Consider the following 18,919-nt stretch of genomic DNA (forward strand, 5'->3'; position numbering starts at 1 on the left):
CACGCAGCCTCCAAGAGCACTCTCACCCACAGCAGAACAGCCCAGTAACCTGCACATGACAGCATTCCAAGAGGTTAATAACTATCCTACAGCCATGCAGGGGGCACAGAGAGCTGTCATTCTCCCTGGGAAAAAGGATGGGGTCAAAATAAACACAAATTACCCAATTTACAGGAGGTCAGACCAGCCAATCTCAATGGTCTTTCTTGGCCTTAGGATCTATAAATTTTCTCATGCTTAGATTCACTTTCCTCTGGCCCATATTCAAGTTTTCTTGTAATTGGGGTTTTATCACTGATCAATGGATACAGTGCACAGAATAAGGTCTGAAGTATATTTGTCCATAAGAGTCCACAAGATTTGAGTTTATGTAGCCCAAGATACTTAATTATCTACACCAACACTATTTTCTTCAAGGAAACACCAAGACACTGTCAGACATCCTGCGGGCACGCTTGTCTCATTCAATCAAGTGGAGCAGAGGCACCTTTAAATGCCTAATATTGACTAACATTCATTAAAAACACAGCAAATCACCCATTCTTGGGCTTGGCCTGGGATTGTTCAATGCCATAAAATCAAAAGGAGAGATGCAGCCAGAGAGAAAGTGTAACAGCAATTCTGAAGCCAGACCTTGTGTCAACACCAGGACTTTGTGTGCAAAAGCAAAGGAGCTTGGGGTGTGTTCAGTAAAGTTAATGCCTTCTCAGAAATATTGCAGGTTCTGTCCATGGATCCATGATGGATGCAAAGCAGGGGAATGAGGAAGACTTTTACTGAATCACAGACAGATGAAAAAATCATTATCCTTTTAAATCTGCTTTATTATTTTCATAGAAGGGTGTGGGTGGGAAGGGATCTTAAAGACCATCCAGTCCCACCTCCTACCATGGGCACTTTCCACTACACCACATGGCTCAAAGATTCATCAAACCTGGCCTAGAACACTTCTAGGGATGGGGAATCCACAACTTTCTCTGGACAACCTGTACCAGGGCCTCACCACCCTCACAGGGAGGAATTTCCTCCCAACATCCAATCTAAATCCACCCTGTCAGTCTGCAGTCATTACCCCTTGTTCTATCACTGCATGCCCTTGGAATCTTTTTATCTATGGGGAGAAGCCTAATCTTCAGAGCACACTCATCAGACCAATTAAGACTCCACAAACATCACTCTGAAAAAGAGACTTTCCCCAGTAAACATCCACTCCAATATAATCATATTTCAGTGCAAAGAGGGAGGAATGCAAAAGGAGAATGCCCCTGTTTGATACATCTGTGAATTTAAATTTTACAGAAGCCAGCATGAAAGGCTGTAGCTCCACAAAGAATTTCAGCAGTAGGGAGCAAGTTGACATGCAAAACCTTTCATCCCCACATAGCTGGGGGTCATTAACACACAGGCCTCGGGCTAGGGCACTCATTTCCCCAGCTGTCTAAGAGTGAGATGTACAAAATAAGCTCTTCATTGCATATTTGAACAGTGGCACAGTCTGCACTAGGGCAGTAATTCAGAGTTTTGGCTTAGTGGGGGGTTTTGTGAGGTTTTTCGATTTGTTTTTGGTTTTGATGGTGTTTTTATAGTCTACCTGTTATAATCTACTAGAATATGTCCTGCATTCCAAGACAGTCACATGTGGGTCTGACAAACAGCACAACTGGTTTTAAAATTGCCTATCACTCAAGAAACTTTAAGGATGACAAATTCTCCAAAAGCATATTTCTTTATAATTATTGTCCTTGTTAATTCTTCAGAAATACCTTCCATGACAGAAGGTTGTCAGATGAGCAAACAAATTAATAGCAGACAGCTCTGCTGTGTGAGTCTGTAGACTTTCTACTGCCACCCATTCTGGACTGGCCAAACCTCCCTCCCCCAAAACTGGGGGCTTAGCCATTCCAGTAATGCAAATGTAGACATGAGTATTCATTGCACTTTGGAGGCAAGGGAGGGAACAGGACAGCTGAGCACAAGCACTGGCATTGCTGCCTCTCAGTGCTGGACCAAGTGCTCAAAAAGTTGATAAATCCAGCACAGCCCTGAGTCCTCTCCTTTCAGTCAGCTTGGCTGAACCACTTCATTATCACAGTTTATCTGAGCCCCTAATAATATCCCAGCACTTATGAGAGGTACCATGTACCTGCCTTTCCAAAAAAAATACTTTTTTTTTGTCCAAGAAAAGGCTATTTTATAAAACCTAATGACAACATGGAGGCAAAGAAATCCTTTAGAATTTGAACAAGAAAACAATTTGTAGGTAATTTTTTCAGGCTTCCCCCCACACACACACACCCCCCCACCAAGATTCTCTTTGAGAAGAAGTTGCACTGATATTTGGAATGTGTTGGCCAATTGAGTGGGTTTGCAAAACAAAGCCAGATGGCAATGGATTACCCAAACGTTTCACTGTGGGAAGTCAGCCATTTGCTGTGCCTCCAGCAAAACTGTTCCCAAGATCCCACCCTGCTCCGTTCTCCCACAGCTCACATCCCATACACACCATGATGGCCCAGAGGGGTTGAAGAGCAATATTGCAGGTGACCACTGGCCCATCAGCCATGGAAACAGGAGAGAATGATGGGGGAACTCCATCCATTCAGTTTGCAGGACAATGTGCTCAAGTCCTGCTTGCTTTGAAGTCACAACAAGTTGGCATGACACTGAAACCACCATTTTGGAGACATTCATGGTGCCCTGAGTAATTTCTGATTTTTCCCAAGCCTGAGAAGAATTAGATCAACAGCTACTAAACCATAGTATCTCTGATTCCTCACTCTCAAAGTGATGCCAACTGGAAGCCAAGTACAGGCAAAGCGTAAAACTACAGCCTGTGCCTGTGTAAGATACAGAGGAGTGGAAACCACTGCAGTAATGAAATAAACTCTCCAGAACATCCATCACTCAAAAGGCAGCTCAGGCTCTATGCTTAGGTGAAGAAATTCCCCTTTGGGAATACAAATCTTTTTTGCTGCTCTAAAGCAGCCTTTTAAACAAATATATTTTCAAAAATAGTGAATATTGGAACACCAATTCACATATCTGGTTGTCTTCCACTGCTGCACCAAAAAGGTTCATTTCCAGGGCTGACTGATGGTACAAGTCAGATAAGAACTTTGGAGTGGACTGCTCCTCCCATTCTTCTTTCCTCACAGGAAAAAGCTCCCAGTCTCTAAAGCCACATTTTGTTACAAAATATAAAAATAATAAAGTAGAAGATAAGTTCTTAAACATGAAGGAGTCCCAGGTCTGCTGAGGGAGACAAAGTAAATAAGAGGCTCAAAAACAGCCCCCTCCAACACCACCAGGAAGGATGTCTTGAGTTCTTTGTACACCAAATTTATGCAGTTTGCTCTGCAAATTTCCTCCTCTAACATGACTCTAAAATATTGTGGCTACCTAAGAAGTTTTCAGTCCGAGCTGTGCACAAACCACACTGGACACTGACCCTTGGCTCCCTGTGCTTTGCCACCTCCAAGTTGCAGCAATCGGCTCCTGGTGAGGCCAGGGGAGCTCAGGGAAGGTGGTACCACTGGCCTGCAAGCCAGGGGGCTGTAAAACACTCCCTGCCATCCAACAGAGCTGCCCGGGAAAAGAGTATTAGGCCATTTTAATATCTATTTGCACAGATAAGCTCAGACAGCTTTTATCTTCATAGTACCAGAGTGTCACACCGGATGTGCAGTCTCAGCTTCAGACCAAATTCACACAGACTCATATCCCAATCTCTTCTTTTCTTCCTTATATTCTCACACAATAATGAAGGAGGAAAGAGGCTGTCAAATGCAATAGGAAATCAGGAAAAATAGCTTCACATTTCAATTACTTTTACATATCATTAGGACTCCTTTGCAAATGTCTCCCTTGCAATTTCAGGAAACCATTTAAATCATCCCTTTGCAAGAGCACTAATTCAGACATTCCCACAGCCAGGTATCCCTAGAGTGACTATCTTTGCATTAAACCCCTGAAACTCTGAGTGAGGAATTTAGAGCATCTAAGCTATAAATCTCTTGTTGCATTAACAGGGTTCTTGTTATTTAAAAAAAAAAAAAAGGACTTGTTTCTCTCTTGTGATATGACTGAGAACTGAAATCTTTTGGTAATTAACATACCAGTATAAATCTATTTTTTGCTATTCACTTTCACTCATGATCCCTGTGACACAATATGAGGATCAGGGAATTTCAGAATAAAGCTGACAGTTCAAACAAACCTACACAAACCTACAGAACTGTAAGGGTGCATAAAATGTTGGATTATAAAATTATCTTTGAAGGAGTTCTGAATGTGCAAACATTATTAAAAACAACAGATGTGCAGCTATTTTATGCAATATATAAAACATTTTGCCTTTGACAAGATTAATGCGAGGGCTGAGACTTTCATACAAGCAGGACCAAAATGTCTTACTATAAAAATGTCAGCTCCAGTGAAACAACCAAATATCTGAGACACTCTGCTCTTTGGGAAGAACAGAACTAACCTGAAGATGCTGAATTAACCATTGCCAGTGTTGAATGAGATGGGGGAAAATGGAACACATTTGCCACGGGGTTTCAAATTTCCCTGGGTTGGGCCCTCTGCTTTTCGGTCACAAAGGCAAACAAGCCTCATTCAACACCTCTGACCTCTTCTAATGGTATCAGAGGCCACATTACTGTATTTTTACCCACGCTGCAGTTAATCTGATGAACTGAAGAAGAGGTTCATTAGGTTAATTAGGTGAACAAGGCTCACTAAAGGTAATACACAACAGACTGCACCAAGCAGGCACCAGTGGATAAAATACAGTGGCAGCCACTGGCACGGAGTAGCCACAATTACTTAAACAGGCTCGGGTGAAGAAAGAGTGAAGTCTGGTCTAGTAGAGCCCATAAACCAGAGACAGCCACCCTGACCTCAGCCAAAGCCAAAGTCAGGCCTGAAAAGTCTTGAAAAAAGGGCACAAATTACAACCTTGTTCTGCAAACCTCTTCATAACTCGGAGACACTTTCATTAAATTTCATGGGCAAAATTTATAGACTGAAGTTATGTCAAGGAGAAATTAAAAGTTGCCTAATTTACCATGAGCAGCTCAGCTTTGACTCAGATTCTATTCTTAAGCATTACATTATGCAAACTACTTCATAAAGCTCCATAATCCCCTTAATGCAGCCCACACTGGTTTAAAAATTAAAAATCACTATTGTTTCCATTATCCTTTTAATTGGATGATGGCATGACTAATATACAATATAAAAGTCAACCATTTAATCACACATAATCATCCTGTTTTACATTTTATTCCTGCCAGGTATTTCTAAATTCAGACGTTACATTGTCAATTAACATAAAATTTGTAGCTTTCAGCTTTTCAGACACACATTACTTCCCAGTCAGGAAAATCTTGGAGCATGACACAGTAGGAATGGGGCGTACAAATCAATAACTGCAGAGCAGAGAGTGGATGTTCTAAACATTCCGTCTCAGACTGTTGGGATTCCTCTGTGCAGGGCAGAGAGCACAATGAGCATTAGCCCTAATAACAAGGCTGGTTGCACTGGCATCAGCTGCTACACCCCTGGGAAACCCAGCCATTCCTTTCTGCTTCTCCACAAGAGCATGAAGGAAGAGAAGAATGAGAAGAGCCTCTGCTCAGCAGCACAGAAGCCCCTGCCTTACTAAGCAGTTTGATGAGCTGATTCCTATGCTAAACTGAGCACCATATCCTGATGTAGGAAAAAGGGCAGCAGAAACTCCTCTGGCAATGCTCAGTCATCAAGAGAAATTCTTCCTGGCTGAAGCAATTCCCCCATGCAATATTATATTGATTCTGTAAAGATATCATCTAGCATTATATGGTATTTAAGTGACTGAATTATTTGGTTAGAGAAAGGACTATACATGCATTGTAGAAGACAGCATCAAAACAGAACAAAAATACCCAAGACTGAGGCACCCAGGCAGCTCTTTCTGGATTTCCAGAGAGGCCAGACAGTGTGTTCTTAGTTAATGCTCAAATGTCTTGTCTGAGTCATTTTCTAAAGCACCTCAACTAGAGCTCCTCATTAATTTTTAATCATTCTTAATAAATATTGATTTGCTAATCATTTTGCAGAAACAGTTATGCCATTTTTCTTTTCCATTTTCTTGTTGTTCAGATGAATTTTCTGTTCTGACAGAAACAAAACAGAAAACCATTAAGGTGTTGAAAAGCCATGTTTTGATATTTTATAACCAGTTTCTTCATGCAGACTTCAGAATTATACAATGGTTTTAGTTTTTGTTCTAAAAGCAAAGGGACAATATCTCAATGAAATGCCTTGATTAACCAGTCCATACCCTTTTAGATTCAGTTCACAAACCATCCCAAGGTTTGAACTTTACATTACTGCTCTGAGAAAAGAAATATTTTTCTTTTTATTATTCATTCTCATTCTAGCCTGTATTTCCCATTTAAAGATACACTTGTCTATTTTCCTCATGGTGAAATATTCATAGATCTCAATTTATACAAAGGAATTAAACAGAATTCTTCTAAGTTTCTACAAAATATAGTAACTCATTTGAATGGTAAAGAGAACACTGAGTCTCTAAAGGACTCATTTATTTAGGAGGTCAGTGCATGAAACTACTGGAACACTCCAATATTTAATAAGAAAAGCCGAAGTTTAAGTATTAAAATGCAGATTTTAGTAAGGGAAAGAAGGCAATATTTCTCATAATCAAGTAAGAATAAGTTACATGCAACTTAAACTGTAAAGCCATTACAGAAAGCAGGAGTTGTTAATGTCTATACAAAACTGTTATTTTTTTTTAAAAATAGAAATTGGCTAATACTAGAAATAACCAGAAACTGGTTGAGCTGTACAATTCCAAAGCAGTCAGATGAATTCAGTCTTTTCCTAAATTAAATAGTTGCCATCTACAAAACACATACAAAACCACATCAGATGTGCACAAAGTGTCACCTGAAACAAAACCAAAACACACTACTGAGAAAGTAAGACCACTGAAACCCAGAAATGTCACCAGTCTGTCACATCTGTCAAACAGTTTCTAGACTAGTCCATCACACAGAGAAACAAACCAAGTTTAGGTATCACCACAACTAAAGGAATCAACTACAAGTTTCAGACACTGTTTTTCTCTTTGGTAGGTTTTGCTTCTGTTTCCTCAAGAGGAATTTAAAAGTATAATTAATTTTTTTCAAAACACACAGTTTATACCATATAAACTTGCTTTTATTTTTGTTTGCTGCTTTGCAAAGTGTTGAAATTAATAACCAAACTGTTTTCAGTAGGGGAAAATAATGTAGAATTGCACAAAGGTTTATGTAGAAACAGACCAAAAAACACTTTGATAAACAAGCACTGAACTCAAGTGTCCCTCTGCATGAAAAAATGTTTCTAACAGAGAAGAACTCAAATTTCCCTGTTTATGTAATATAAAGTTAAAATCAATTAGAAAAAAAAATCCACTTTGATGTGAATCAACAGCAGCCACAACATCAGGCATTCTAGAGCTCCTGTGAGCTGCTCCTGGCATTTCTCAAGGGTGACACCATATCAGCAATACTGCTGGGAAGAGCACCCAGAAACTACAGGAGAGCCCTGAAGAGCCACTTCACAAGTACCTCATCACACCAAGATAAAAAGGGATTTGGGTGGCTCCACCTTGTCTTTACCCAGGACAGTCACTGCAAATTCAACAGGTTCTTTTGGTTTGGTTTTCAGGTTTGGCATAAACCCTTCTGGGCTCCTTAGCCTGGAACAGAGGTTGGCACAGCATCTCATCACTGTTCCTTTGGGGTTACTCAAGGAATTTGCCACACAGTAAATATTCACAGCTCTTTAAGACATTTCTTATGCCCAGAATCAGTAAATGCATCACCCTGCCTTGATAGCTTAATAGATGCTCTTTCATTCATAAAGATGCCACGAATATTCACAACTCTGGTTTCAGTGCTAAGAAAAAAATCTCATTTCTTTATGCCTCCTTCTGAAAGTTTAATTTGACTGGCAATTTTTGGCACTATTTCCCAGAAAGCATCAGGAGCAGATGAAAGCAAGGAAGTGTGGTAGGCTGGATTTAGTATCTGCTTCTATGTATAACTTCTGTGAAAGTCATTAAAACACCAGCAGAAAAGTTTCAAAGCCATGCTAAGAGAGTGCTTCAGTTTCTACTGGAGAAAAAAAGAAAGGAGAAACAAGGTTCATCTCTCACACTGTTATTTTCCAAGGGGTTTTTCTTCACCTGAAAGAAGAGAACTCCTTTGAAAAGACCAGGTTTGGAATTATTGCTTGAGTTTTCATAGCAATAAAGGTCAATTTTTCTAATGATTGTTCAAGTCAAACTGACCACTTCATGTATTTGGAATGAAGTCAATGATAGAAATAAATATTGTAAATGAAACTTCTTCGAGTTAGATTTAGATACATACAGGGAGCAAAGTATTCCTGCCCTGAAAATGGGCTGCAAAGAGGGAAAAATACAATGCATGACCTGACTCAAACAAGCATAAGCTTCTTTCCTCAAGTCTGGGGAGGAATTGCTAAAGATCGAGTAAAGAAATGGGATAAAAAACAACCCACAAACAGAAATGGCCAAGTGAAACAAACAGAACTGAAGAAAGAGCAGGTGGTATGAAGCGAAAAATATTAAGGCAACGTTCAAGCCAACTGTGAGGAACAGGGGAGAGTCCTGCCTGGTTGCTCCTGCTCCTGCCAGCTGGGGTCTGGCTGGCTCTCCTCTGAGAAACAAAACCAGCACTGCAAGGAGCACACCCACCTCCTCCCCAGGAAGGATATCCCCCCAGTTAGCCTTAGGGAATCACAGAGTGTTTACATGATGAAAATACCACATATGGTCTTTCTGCAGTTTATAAACTGTCTCTACTAGTAAGAGCCTCTGAGTAGCATGAGCAGACTCCAAAAAATATCTTGGCTGGCTTCCCTACTGAAGTGCAATTGGCCAAGAATTCCTGCATAGAAAAGGCACAGTTCTGAAAACAAGAACTAAGTAAAAAATACATATAAATCAAAAAGATGCTACTCCTTCAGTAGATCCCTAAAGCACCTGCACCTTGAGTGCAAAGGCCTCCCTTTGCTCCAAGGGTGATGTGTTTGCAGGCAGGGGAAGGCTCAGCCACTCACTCATGCAGTGAATTATCCTGTGGGGATAACTGAGGGTGACAGCATCCAGCTGGACCAGCAGGCACACAAAATGCAGGTAAACACTTTAATTACCCAGACATTGTCAGCTCCACAGAGACACTGATGAAAGATTAAATTTCTTTTTTAATTCCCTTCCTTTTCCCCCATGTGAACATTCCCCTCCCAGAAGTTCAATTCCACTGCTCATTCAACAGACACAAAGACAGCCTGGCCCTTCCTCCTCAGCTCCACTTCCCTTCACATCAGCCTCACACCAGCCCAACTCTTTCTAGCTGTCTTCAGGATGAACACATGTGTTTGAGGTAAATCAGATTTCCTTTTTGTGGTATTCAGTGGAGTCAAGAGGAAATCATTCTCTGTGGAAGCTCTTTGCAGCTTGTAAACAGGAGTTAAAGGCTTCAATAATCACACATCCTCCAAAACACCAAAGTGCCACACAACCTATGGCAGCCACAGGTTGGGGTTTGGTTCTATTGGTGATTAATTGGCTTCTGGCAGCTGAAACAAAATTATTTCTACTACCCTTGTGCCTTCAAAGCCACTGTCACCTCAGAGGTCTGTGCCTTGTACACCCTGGCACTGACTTTCCCCTGGCTCCCCCCAGACAGCCACAGGTTTCACCCTGAGTAAGCAGAGCCAATTGTTCCAAGGACACAGGGCTCATGGCAGAGCCTGCGCCAAGCTGAAGGAGCAGGTTTGGCTACACAAATGGCAATTGCAGCAATCTTTACAGGGAAGCTGTTGACAAGCTTTAGGCAAGGTAAAAACAGACAGAGGAAAGCAATTAATTTATTATTTTCCTCAGCAAAGAACAGTGTATCGGTAATGGCCCATTGTAAGCATGAATAATACTGAAGCTGCAAGCAACATGGTATAATTTTAACATTCTACAGCCTTTTTTAATCAATCTTATTGATGTTCATCACATCCATAAAGCTGAAAAGAATGGGTTTACTAAACTTAAGGAAAATATAAGATCTCATTTTGCGCCTTTCAGTTTCTTCATTATGTTGCCATAATGTCATCAGTGTAATATATTTCACCCTTTTGCCTCTGTTTTAGCATTTCTTTTTTGATTCTGCTGTGCTCATGTCTGGTTCTTTGAAGCAATGAGATGAATTATGAATATTGCTTTAACTCCACTACCACATCCAGGAGAGGAGCATCATATGCTGAGAGGAAAAAGCTTTACCCACTTTAGGACTGGGAAGTCAGCACTGAAAAGCAGAATATCTCACCACCCCCTACATAGTGGCCTACAGAGCTGGAGCACATTAACAATGAGAGCTACAACTGGAACCAGCAGAAATGGCTGTAAAAGCCATGTGGTTTTGCAGGAAGACTTTAGCTAAAGACTTGCCAATTTAGAAGCAGGATCACCCAATTGTCAAAGCTCAAAGAGACCTTCAAGATCATCTAGTCCAGCCATCAACCCAGCACCAGGTGACACTCTGCAGTATAAAATGAGATCCAGAGAACCATTATCTCAAGAGCAGAGAGGTGAAAGAACCTATCACACCTCCAGACCCCAAACATTGGGGCAGAGTTATTGAACAGCCTCATGGCTGGTGCTGTAACAGCGTCAAGAGCCCACTGACTCCCACTAGACAAAGACTGCAAGACAAAGTTTACTTAAGCCAGTTCTTCCACAGAAGATATGCAGTGTTCCAGCCTAAGAAGGTGAATCAGCAAGATCTACCTGTAAAGGCCGATTTCAACATTGCATATTCTTCCGAGCCAGCATCTCGCTCTGTAGTGGATGGTTTTAACTGGATTATCCAAGGTGGAACAGCTCCACTGGAGACACTCAGGTATTTTGGTTATGAATGGCTCATTCAAAAGAGAAAGGTCCAAACTCCTACTCCAAATCAGGCAGAAAGGCATTTCAATAGGAACCCCACTGTAGCTTAAGACACTTTTGCCAAAGCATCCTTCAGAGTCAGGTGGGAAAACAAGAGACTTATTTTTGTGCTCATCCCATGTCCTCAGGTCTTCTTTCCAATTGCCACCCTCCCCTCACAAACCCAAGAGAGATCACTGCACAGGAGCTGAGATACAATGAAGAAAATAAACAAAGTTTGAGAACTGAAATACATTGGTCTTTGTCAAAGCTTTCTGCCTGGATGGAGTATCAGAATCATTTTAACTTTCCTTGCAACAGACACAATAAAAAAGGGAAAGAAACAAAACAGAATGAAGATGCACACACAGGGAATTGTTGATCTGACAGATTTTGCTTTAGTCAGAAAGTTTGTGTTTTACCTGCAAAGTTTTCAAAGTCATCACTGAGCATCTTAAACAAAATTATTCAGGAGTTGTTTGTAACCACATGCTTGCCCTCAATCTGCCTCATCTTAGTTTGTAATTCCTTGGGGAAAATGACACTTTTTTTAAAAAAAAAAAAAGGCAGAAAACAATGTATTGGAATTTTGCCACTTTCTTATTAAAAATGAGCATCTACGCCCAACTAGTTGTGTGCAGACAACAAAAATCTGTGAATACATAATTTGAAGCATAACAGCATGCAAATATATTCACCAATTCATCTTGCTTAAGAAGCCCAAGGAAAAAGGCACACTAAACAAAGAGCGTGTGAAGCATTCCAAGTGCATCCTGCTCAGATTGCAGTGAGCACTTAAAAAATGGGAATTAAATTACCCATTTCATAACGACTGTAAAATGGTGATCCAAAGAGAAGGAGACCACAGTTACATGTTCACCATCAGCCCGTTCACAGCCACCCATGTTAATCCACACAGCCCCACCAGGAAAGGCAGGGATGAAGACCTTGGGGAAGGAAGAACCAGGCAGGAACAGTATGTCCCAGCAAAAGTCTTCACATGTAACCATAGCCTGACAAACTACAGATGAAACATTAAACTCTTAAATACACATTTCAATAATTTAAGTCATCCAGATCTTCAAGTTAATTCACCTCTGTATCAGTTTAAATTACTATGATTCAATGGTAGATTTATATCACCACTTAATGAATTTTAAGGAAACATCATGAAGTTCTGAAGTTGTATTTTCTTTGCTAAATCAAGTGTTTAGCCTACTTTTCAACTGATAACATAGTGAAATATGTAGAATTCTAAGCTTTCCATACAAGGCAATTAGCAGATTTATGGATTACCCTACTTTGTACCAGAATCACACAGGCAGGCACAGCCCAGTGCCTTTAGTGTAACATATTCTTATCCAGACAACAAACCAAACACACACACATTTCCAAAGTACTACATGCTAAGAACCACTGCCTGTCACAGCTCAAGTAAAAATCCAAGCTTTGAGTCCAGTCTTAATACAACTTGATGTCCTGTTCAAGCTTTTTACTTGCTCTCATGAAACCAATTGTTGCATAACATTTATATATACCTGTTACCTTCAGAAATAACCAGATAAATCCTCAGATGTGCACCACATCCACACTCTCATAACTGGAAAAGAAACCTAAAAGTGACCAAAGTCATAGAACTTCTATCACTTTCTCCTGTGACTTATCATATGAAATGTTCCCAACTGTTCTTATTTAATCAAAATGCATTGCAGTCCCCAAGACTGAAGCATTCAGCACACCTTTGCAGGAAATCTTTCTCATTTAAGGCAGATGTTTGTAAGAAGGTTTTTCATTTGGATAAAGGTCACTGACTACAGTTGGACAGGTCACTCTGTGTCACACAGCAAATTGTTTCTTTGACTCCACACAAGATTTAATATCCTGTGAATCAAAGCCTAACATGCTTTTTGTTTGCTTACAAAGAGCTTTATCACAAGCACACTCCAACAGTTACTGGCAGAACAGATTGTAAGTGCAATGAGACAGACACACCTCTCTGTCCCACGAGCTCCAAGCAGTGGGAAGCACCTACTGGGTGCTCACAGCACATGGAAGAAAAGGGCTGACTTTGGCCATAACAGTAGGATGGCACTTTTGTGGTGCCCATAACTTGTGCCTTTAGCCCCCGGGGCGTGTTCCACTTCCTTGTCTCAGTAACCAGAGACCAAAGCCAGAAGCACTCAGGGTATGTGTTCAGAGCAACATCTCCCCTTCCTTCACCATTCCCCTGCTCTAACCAGAGAGCCACTCACAATTTCAGTGGAATTGGGATAGCTGGGTCTGTAGGTGATGCAGGTGAGATAACCAGGCATGAGATTCTTCTTGGTTGCCTCATGACCTTAGTGTGTGGGTTTAGTTTGCCCTGAGAGCCATGAAAGCATATCAGGTTAATCCATAAAACGTAAATAGATTCCATGTGTGCCTGGACATCTTCCAGTCTGAATTCAGGGTAAGAGATGTACCTAATACTCCATGAGAAACTCTCTACTCTGGCTTTTACTCTTGGGTTTGCAGTGAAAGAGTAACTGTGAACAAAGGAGAGTTTGTGCTGCTCTTCTGCAATATCTCCACACCATCAGCTATTTTCATCAATCTATCTTACTTTTACTTATCTTTATTGAATAGTTACATGAAGGGTAAGACATTTCTCTCCCATATCCTCTGTCTGATCAGTTTAAAATTTATTAGTCTGAACAGCATCAAATGAATGAGTAACACCCATGGCAGTGACATTTGTGGTATCAGAGAAAGCACAGAACATCAGAACTTGCTGTGATAATAGTGGCTCATTAAATGCTTAACCTCTCGATTATTTTTGCAGTTGATACAAAATGAACACAAGAACCTTGCTAGAAAAGGCAGAAGACAGAACTCATCCCCAGGTATTCCAGAACAACTACAAACATTTAAGCTTCCATGATCCTTTACTACCATCTTTGTCCTGCCTCAGTCTTCCCCACCCACCACCAACCCCTGTGCTATAAGCACACCCTGTGAAAATTCCAGGGAAAACACACCAGTAGGAGAGGCCAACTCTGTCCTTACTGAAAGTCCACAACCGTAGATACATGTTTTGAGGTGTTATCAAGCACTTTAATGCATTAACACTTGGGTTAGATACCAGAAAAAAACCAAAAATTCAAGTGCAAAAGAAGCTTTCTACAAATGGTCAGCTAAACAAAGCAGCTGCAAATCCCACATGTAGCTCCTTCTCCCACTGCCCTTCAGTTTGGAGCCCAAAACTGTGAACACCAAGTGCCTGCTGTGAAGCTGAAGGCACAGAGACCTTCAGGAGAAGAAAGCTGAGACACCTCCTTTGACTCCTGCTGAGTGCAGCAGAGCAGAAACCCCCAGCACGCAAACAAGGAGAGGGTTTGGAGCAGGATGGCAGAGAGACTTGGGAGCTAATTGGCTGTAACTCATGTAATCACATGAAACATCCAGAGAGCAGAAGGGAGCCTTCGTTTAGAACAGTTTTGCCAAAGATTGTAATAATAACCTTCCTATTCAATTAGCAGTGTTCTTTAATGACCTTGTGCTCAATTTCAAGGTCTTACATTCATAAAGTGTTCTTGAAGCCTCAGTTACACTCACCCTTCAGACATTCCATCTCAGACATTTTACAAGCAATCACTGATCTCAATTCCACTTGAGTTATTCTTTACAGCACTACACACTTAAAAGGTATCCAAGTATTAAGTACAGCACAACAAACACTGGTATTTAATTCTGTTATATAAAATATTTTCATCACCTTTCCAAAGATAATGCAGATAGCAATTATGATAATAGTGCAGATTACAGACTACAGCCCTCATCATTTACCTGCTACAATTTTACCAAGGCAAGCATTCTATAAATCTCCATACAGCATGTCTGTTTGTAAACTCACTGCTCAGCCTGCTCTGACTGATGTTCAATGTATTCATACATATTCAAATGAAAACTGAGGAAAGGAAGTGTATGACCATGACTGCCCATTAGGATGTGTCTCACAGCAAATATATTAACAGAGAGCTTTGGGTTAGTAGTAATTGCAGGGCAGTGCTGGGGAGAGGAGCATTGTCAGCCTTGCTGTTCTGGACAGGCTCCAGGGATGGTAATTGCTTTCTACATACTGGAATCATCCCTGCATTTAGAGTCAAGACCTTCAGTTCCCAAACACTACGAGCTAAAGAAGACTTTGCAGCAGCTTGCTCGAGGGACTATCAGGTGTTAAATGACTTAGAGTGTTACAACAGAAAGCAGTGTCACAAGCCACTGTGGTGTGTATTGCAGAGATCAGAAGTCTCTAAGCGTAATTTAAAGGTGGCAGTCTAAAAGGGGGGGAAAAATGACAAAAGGCACCTTCTGTTCTCAAACAGCTGTCCTTAAAATTTGTACTATTAAACCAGAAGTAAACCCACAAAGAAAAGGGACTGAGAAAAATAAACTCGTGTTAACCTTAATGACTTAGTAGTGGACACTCATCATATTGGTCTTGTTGATTCATGTTCTTGATTAGCTCAGCCTCAGCATGGAGGAGAAAAACTAAACAACAAGGGAAAGAGAAAGATTTCACACTTCCCTTTCAAGATCTCTTGTTAATCTCAGGGTTGCTGGAGTTTTTTTGCCTCAGTTTTAAAGAAACTAAGAACAAAGAAAATGTCCTTATTGCACATCATTGTGTAGGCACCAGATTCTGTCAAAGTGATGTGCCTCTAGGATTTGTTACACAAGTTGACACTTCAACAGGTTTTTAAAATAAATTTTAAATAAAATAAGCTGGAAAAGGAAGAAAGAGATTGCAGGGAATGGTCTTCAGCCAGATGAATGAGAGCAGCAACACTGAAGATTCCAGAACTAAGTTTCACTTGAGCTAAAGATCCTACATATTATTTTTTAAGGCAAGAGAAAGTCACTGCTCAAAGGCAAAACTTTTAAGAGTATTTATAGCAGCCAATCTGAGCCATCTACCTGTCAATGAAAGTGGTTCAGTGCAGTGCATATTTTCCAGGCTAATCCTGGAAGTCAGGACACCTCTCCTAGAAAAGAAAAGCAACACCATAACTTAATATATCTAATGCAATTATGAAGCCTCTCTTGGATGCCTGTGTATTTTAACATAATCTTTTTCCTCCCTGGTATTCACCAAGATATTTTGATTACTTTTAGTATCCCTTTGTAAAGGTTTTGGAGTTTCTAAGTTTACTCATGTCACACACCAGGTTCCAATATCAAATATCTCCTGCAGGTGCACAGCATCAGTCCAGCAGAAAACCATCCTGACCCCTCTGGTTGTCTTAGTTAGCCTCAGAAGAAACAAATTAAAACACTGAGGGAAAGGGAATGACAGAGAAAGGAAGAGAATTACAGAGAAGATTAACATTTTCTGTTAGATTTTTCCTTCACAAAGAACCTCTCTTGCTCCTTCCCAAAGAATCTTGAATATATCGCAGGTAAGAAAAGAGCTGCAAATACAAACCTATGAATTTACAAAAGAAAAAACCAATGTACCAAAGAGTTCCTTTGGGAATCAGTATAAGAAATTACCCTCATCTTTTAATACTACTACTTTCAAAAAAATAAACAATCTTTTAGTCAAAGTATCCAAATATCTGCAGCCAGTTGAAGAAAGTCAGCAGCACATGGTTTAGGGAGCTCTAGCACAGAGAGTTTTAATTTAAATTTTAATTTTTTAAGGCAAATTAAACTCTTTTTTTCTAGATACACTTCATGACTATCCAGAACTACAGCTCTGAGTAAGAATAGAAGGAATCCACCTAATATTTGGCAGTATATAAAATGATTCAATATGTGTATTGACAAAAACTATACTAGATGCTCGTCCCTTCCATTAGAGAGGAAATTATTGATTTTTTCCTGGTTTGTTTCATTTTCTCCCAACTTTATGCAAGAAAAGTAAGCTATTATCCAAGGGAGACTGCTGCTGCTCAGAGCAGCCACCAGAAAAGAGCATCTAATTTGGTGCTAAGTATTCAGGATGGTAACAATCACTGCACTCCCAGCACATCTCACACAGGCAAAAAAAATCAGGGTTCATGTTGTGGGAGAAATTGCACAGACTGACCTATTGCCAATGTAACATCAGAGCAGGGGCCAGGCTCATCAAGGCAGGATGTAAAGTAGCACTGCAACTATTGTTAAGTTCTTCTCTTCATGAGGTTGTAAGACACTGCAACCTTTTCACATAAATAAAGCATTAAGAGGACCTTGCACTGGACAGCACTGCTTGTCCTCTCCCCCAATGAAAACATCCTGCTTAACAGCTTGAGTTCTTCAACCACTCACTAACTTATTCTTTACCCATTAAGCAATTCAAAAGCAGAGCCTTGGAAACCTATGCCAGGCCATAAAGAGACAGAAACTTAAAAAGAAATATCATAAATGCAGTACAAAAAGTTTAAAAAGGTAAATACAGACCCAAGATTTCTCAGGTTCCAGTTTCTGCTGTCCCCACTCTGTGGCACTCAGGACCCACCCGAACCCAATAAAGCCTTAAGAAGGTCTCCAGTGCCTTTTCCCCAGGTGTTCCCTGATGGGAAAACTGGCACAGAAAATTAACTCTGTAACTGCCAAGCTCCTTAGAAATGCCTGTGGCACCAACTGCTCACCAGTCATAGCACTGGGAGAACCTACATTTGAGGAACCACTTGTATTCTCCAATAATAACTCAGTTCAGAAATAAAATGAGACTAATAAGCAAAAAGAAATGAGGACAATAATAATGACTTTTAACATTGTAATAATGACTCATTCCAAAACTTCATATTGCAAAATATCTCAAAAATCTGACATGACAGTGACAGGTACTTTGTAAAATGGCTTCATGATATTCTTTGAAAATCTGCTCTGTATCTTAAAGTATTGCAAATAGTGAACCTGCTGCTTAGACAGCAGGAGAAAATTGGTCTCCTAAGGATGTAGGTGGGCATTCCCTTGACACTGATGAAGCCAGTTTAGGTGCCTGACTCCACTGGGAGCAGATTCCCAGTCTATTTATACAAATTGCAAAAGGTGCTTTCTGCATCTTTTCATGTTTTATAAACACCTTTGTGCATTTAGCCTTGGATAAAGTACAGAAAAAAAAATCAACAAAGTCAATTAAAATGAGGCTTTCAAGGTGTTATTTTAGTTTTCTTTCTTTCCACATGAGAGTGGGAGACATAATGCTTTGCCTTCCTGAAACAAATGCATTCTAGAAGGGCAAAGCATTGTATGCTACCCTTGTACTGGACTGGATCTCAGAACAGTCTCCAACAATAATTAATGAACGTCGCCTCACTGCCCTTCTTTAATCTAGATAAGCATCAGCAATATTTTACACAGCAGGGAATAGGGGAACACAGGTGTTAAGTGGCTTGCCCAAGGTCACACAGCAAGGCTGTGCCAGTGTTAGGAATGAAATCAGTTCTGCAGTACAAGACACCCATTCACAACTATTAAAAGTGCAGCTCAAGTAATGCTGCTCCTCTGAAATTACAGAGCCTTGTAAGTGCTTATGGGCAGTCTGAATGTCTTTAAAGTTGTTCTGGAGACAACACCCTCTATTTTTTTAGTCTGGTGCCCTGACTTGGGGTGCAGAGCTGAGGAGAAGGGAAATGGCTCCACAGGTGTCCAGCAGGGCTGTACCATCCCTTCCTTGCCCCTGAGTGAGCATTTGCCCTGGCCCAGGAGCTGTGCATGGCAAGAAGGGTAGGCCAGAGAGATGGAGTGTGCTGAGATGTGATATATCACACTATCCAGTAATCCTTCAAAAAATAAGAATTCTGCACTGCATTTATTTTCTACCACACCATCCTGCTAGTGGAAACTCCTTTCTCCAATGTGACCTTGATGGCCACAGAGCAGTGAAGGGGCACTGGAAGTTACGAGGAAATGGCACATTTGGGGGCTTCTTGTGTCTGTTTCTTGGAAATG

Source organism: Pithys albifrons, chromosome 19, assembly GCF_047495875.1.
Source record: "Pithys albifrons albifrons isolate INPA30051 chromosome 19, PitAlb_v1, whole genome shotgun sequence".
Lineage (NCBI taxonomy): Eukaryota > Metazoa > Chordata > Aves > Passeriformes > Thamnophilidae > Pithys > Pithys albifrons.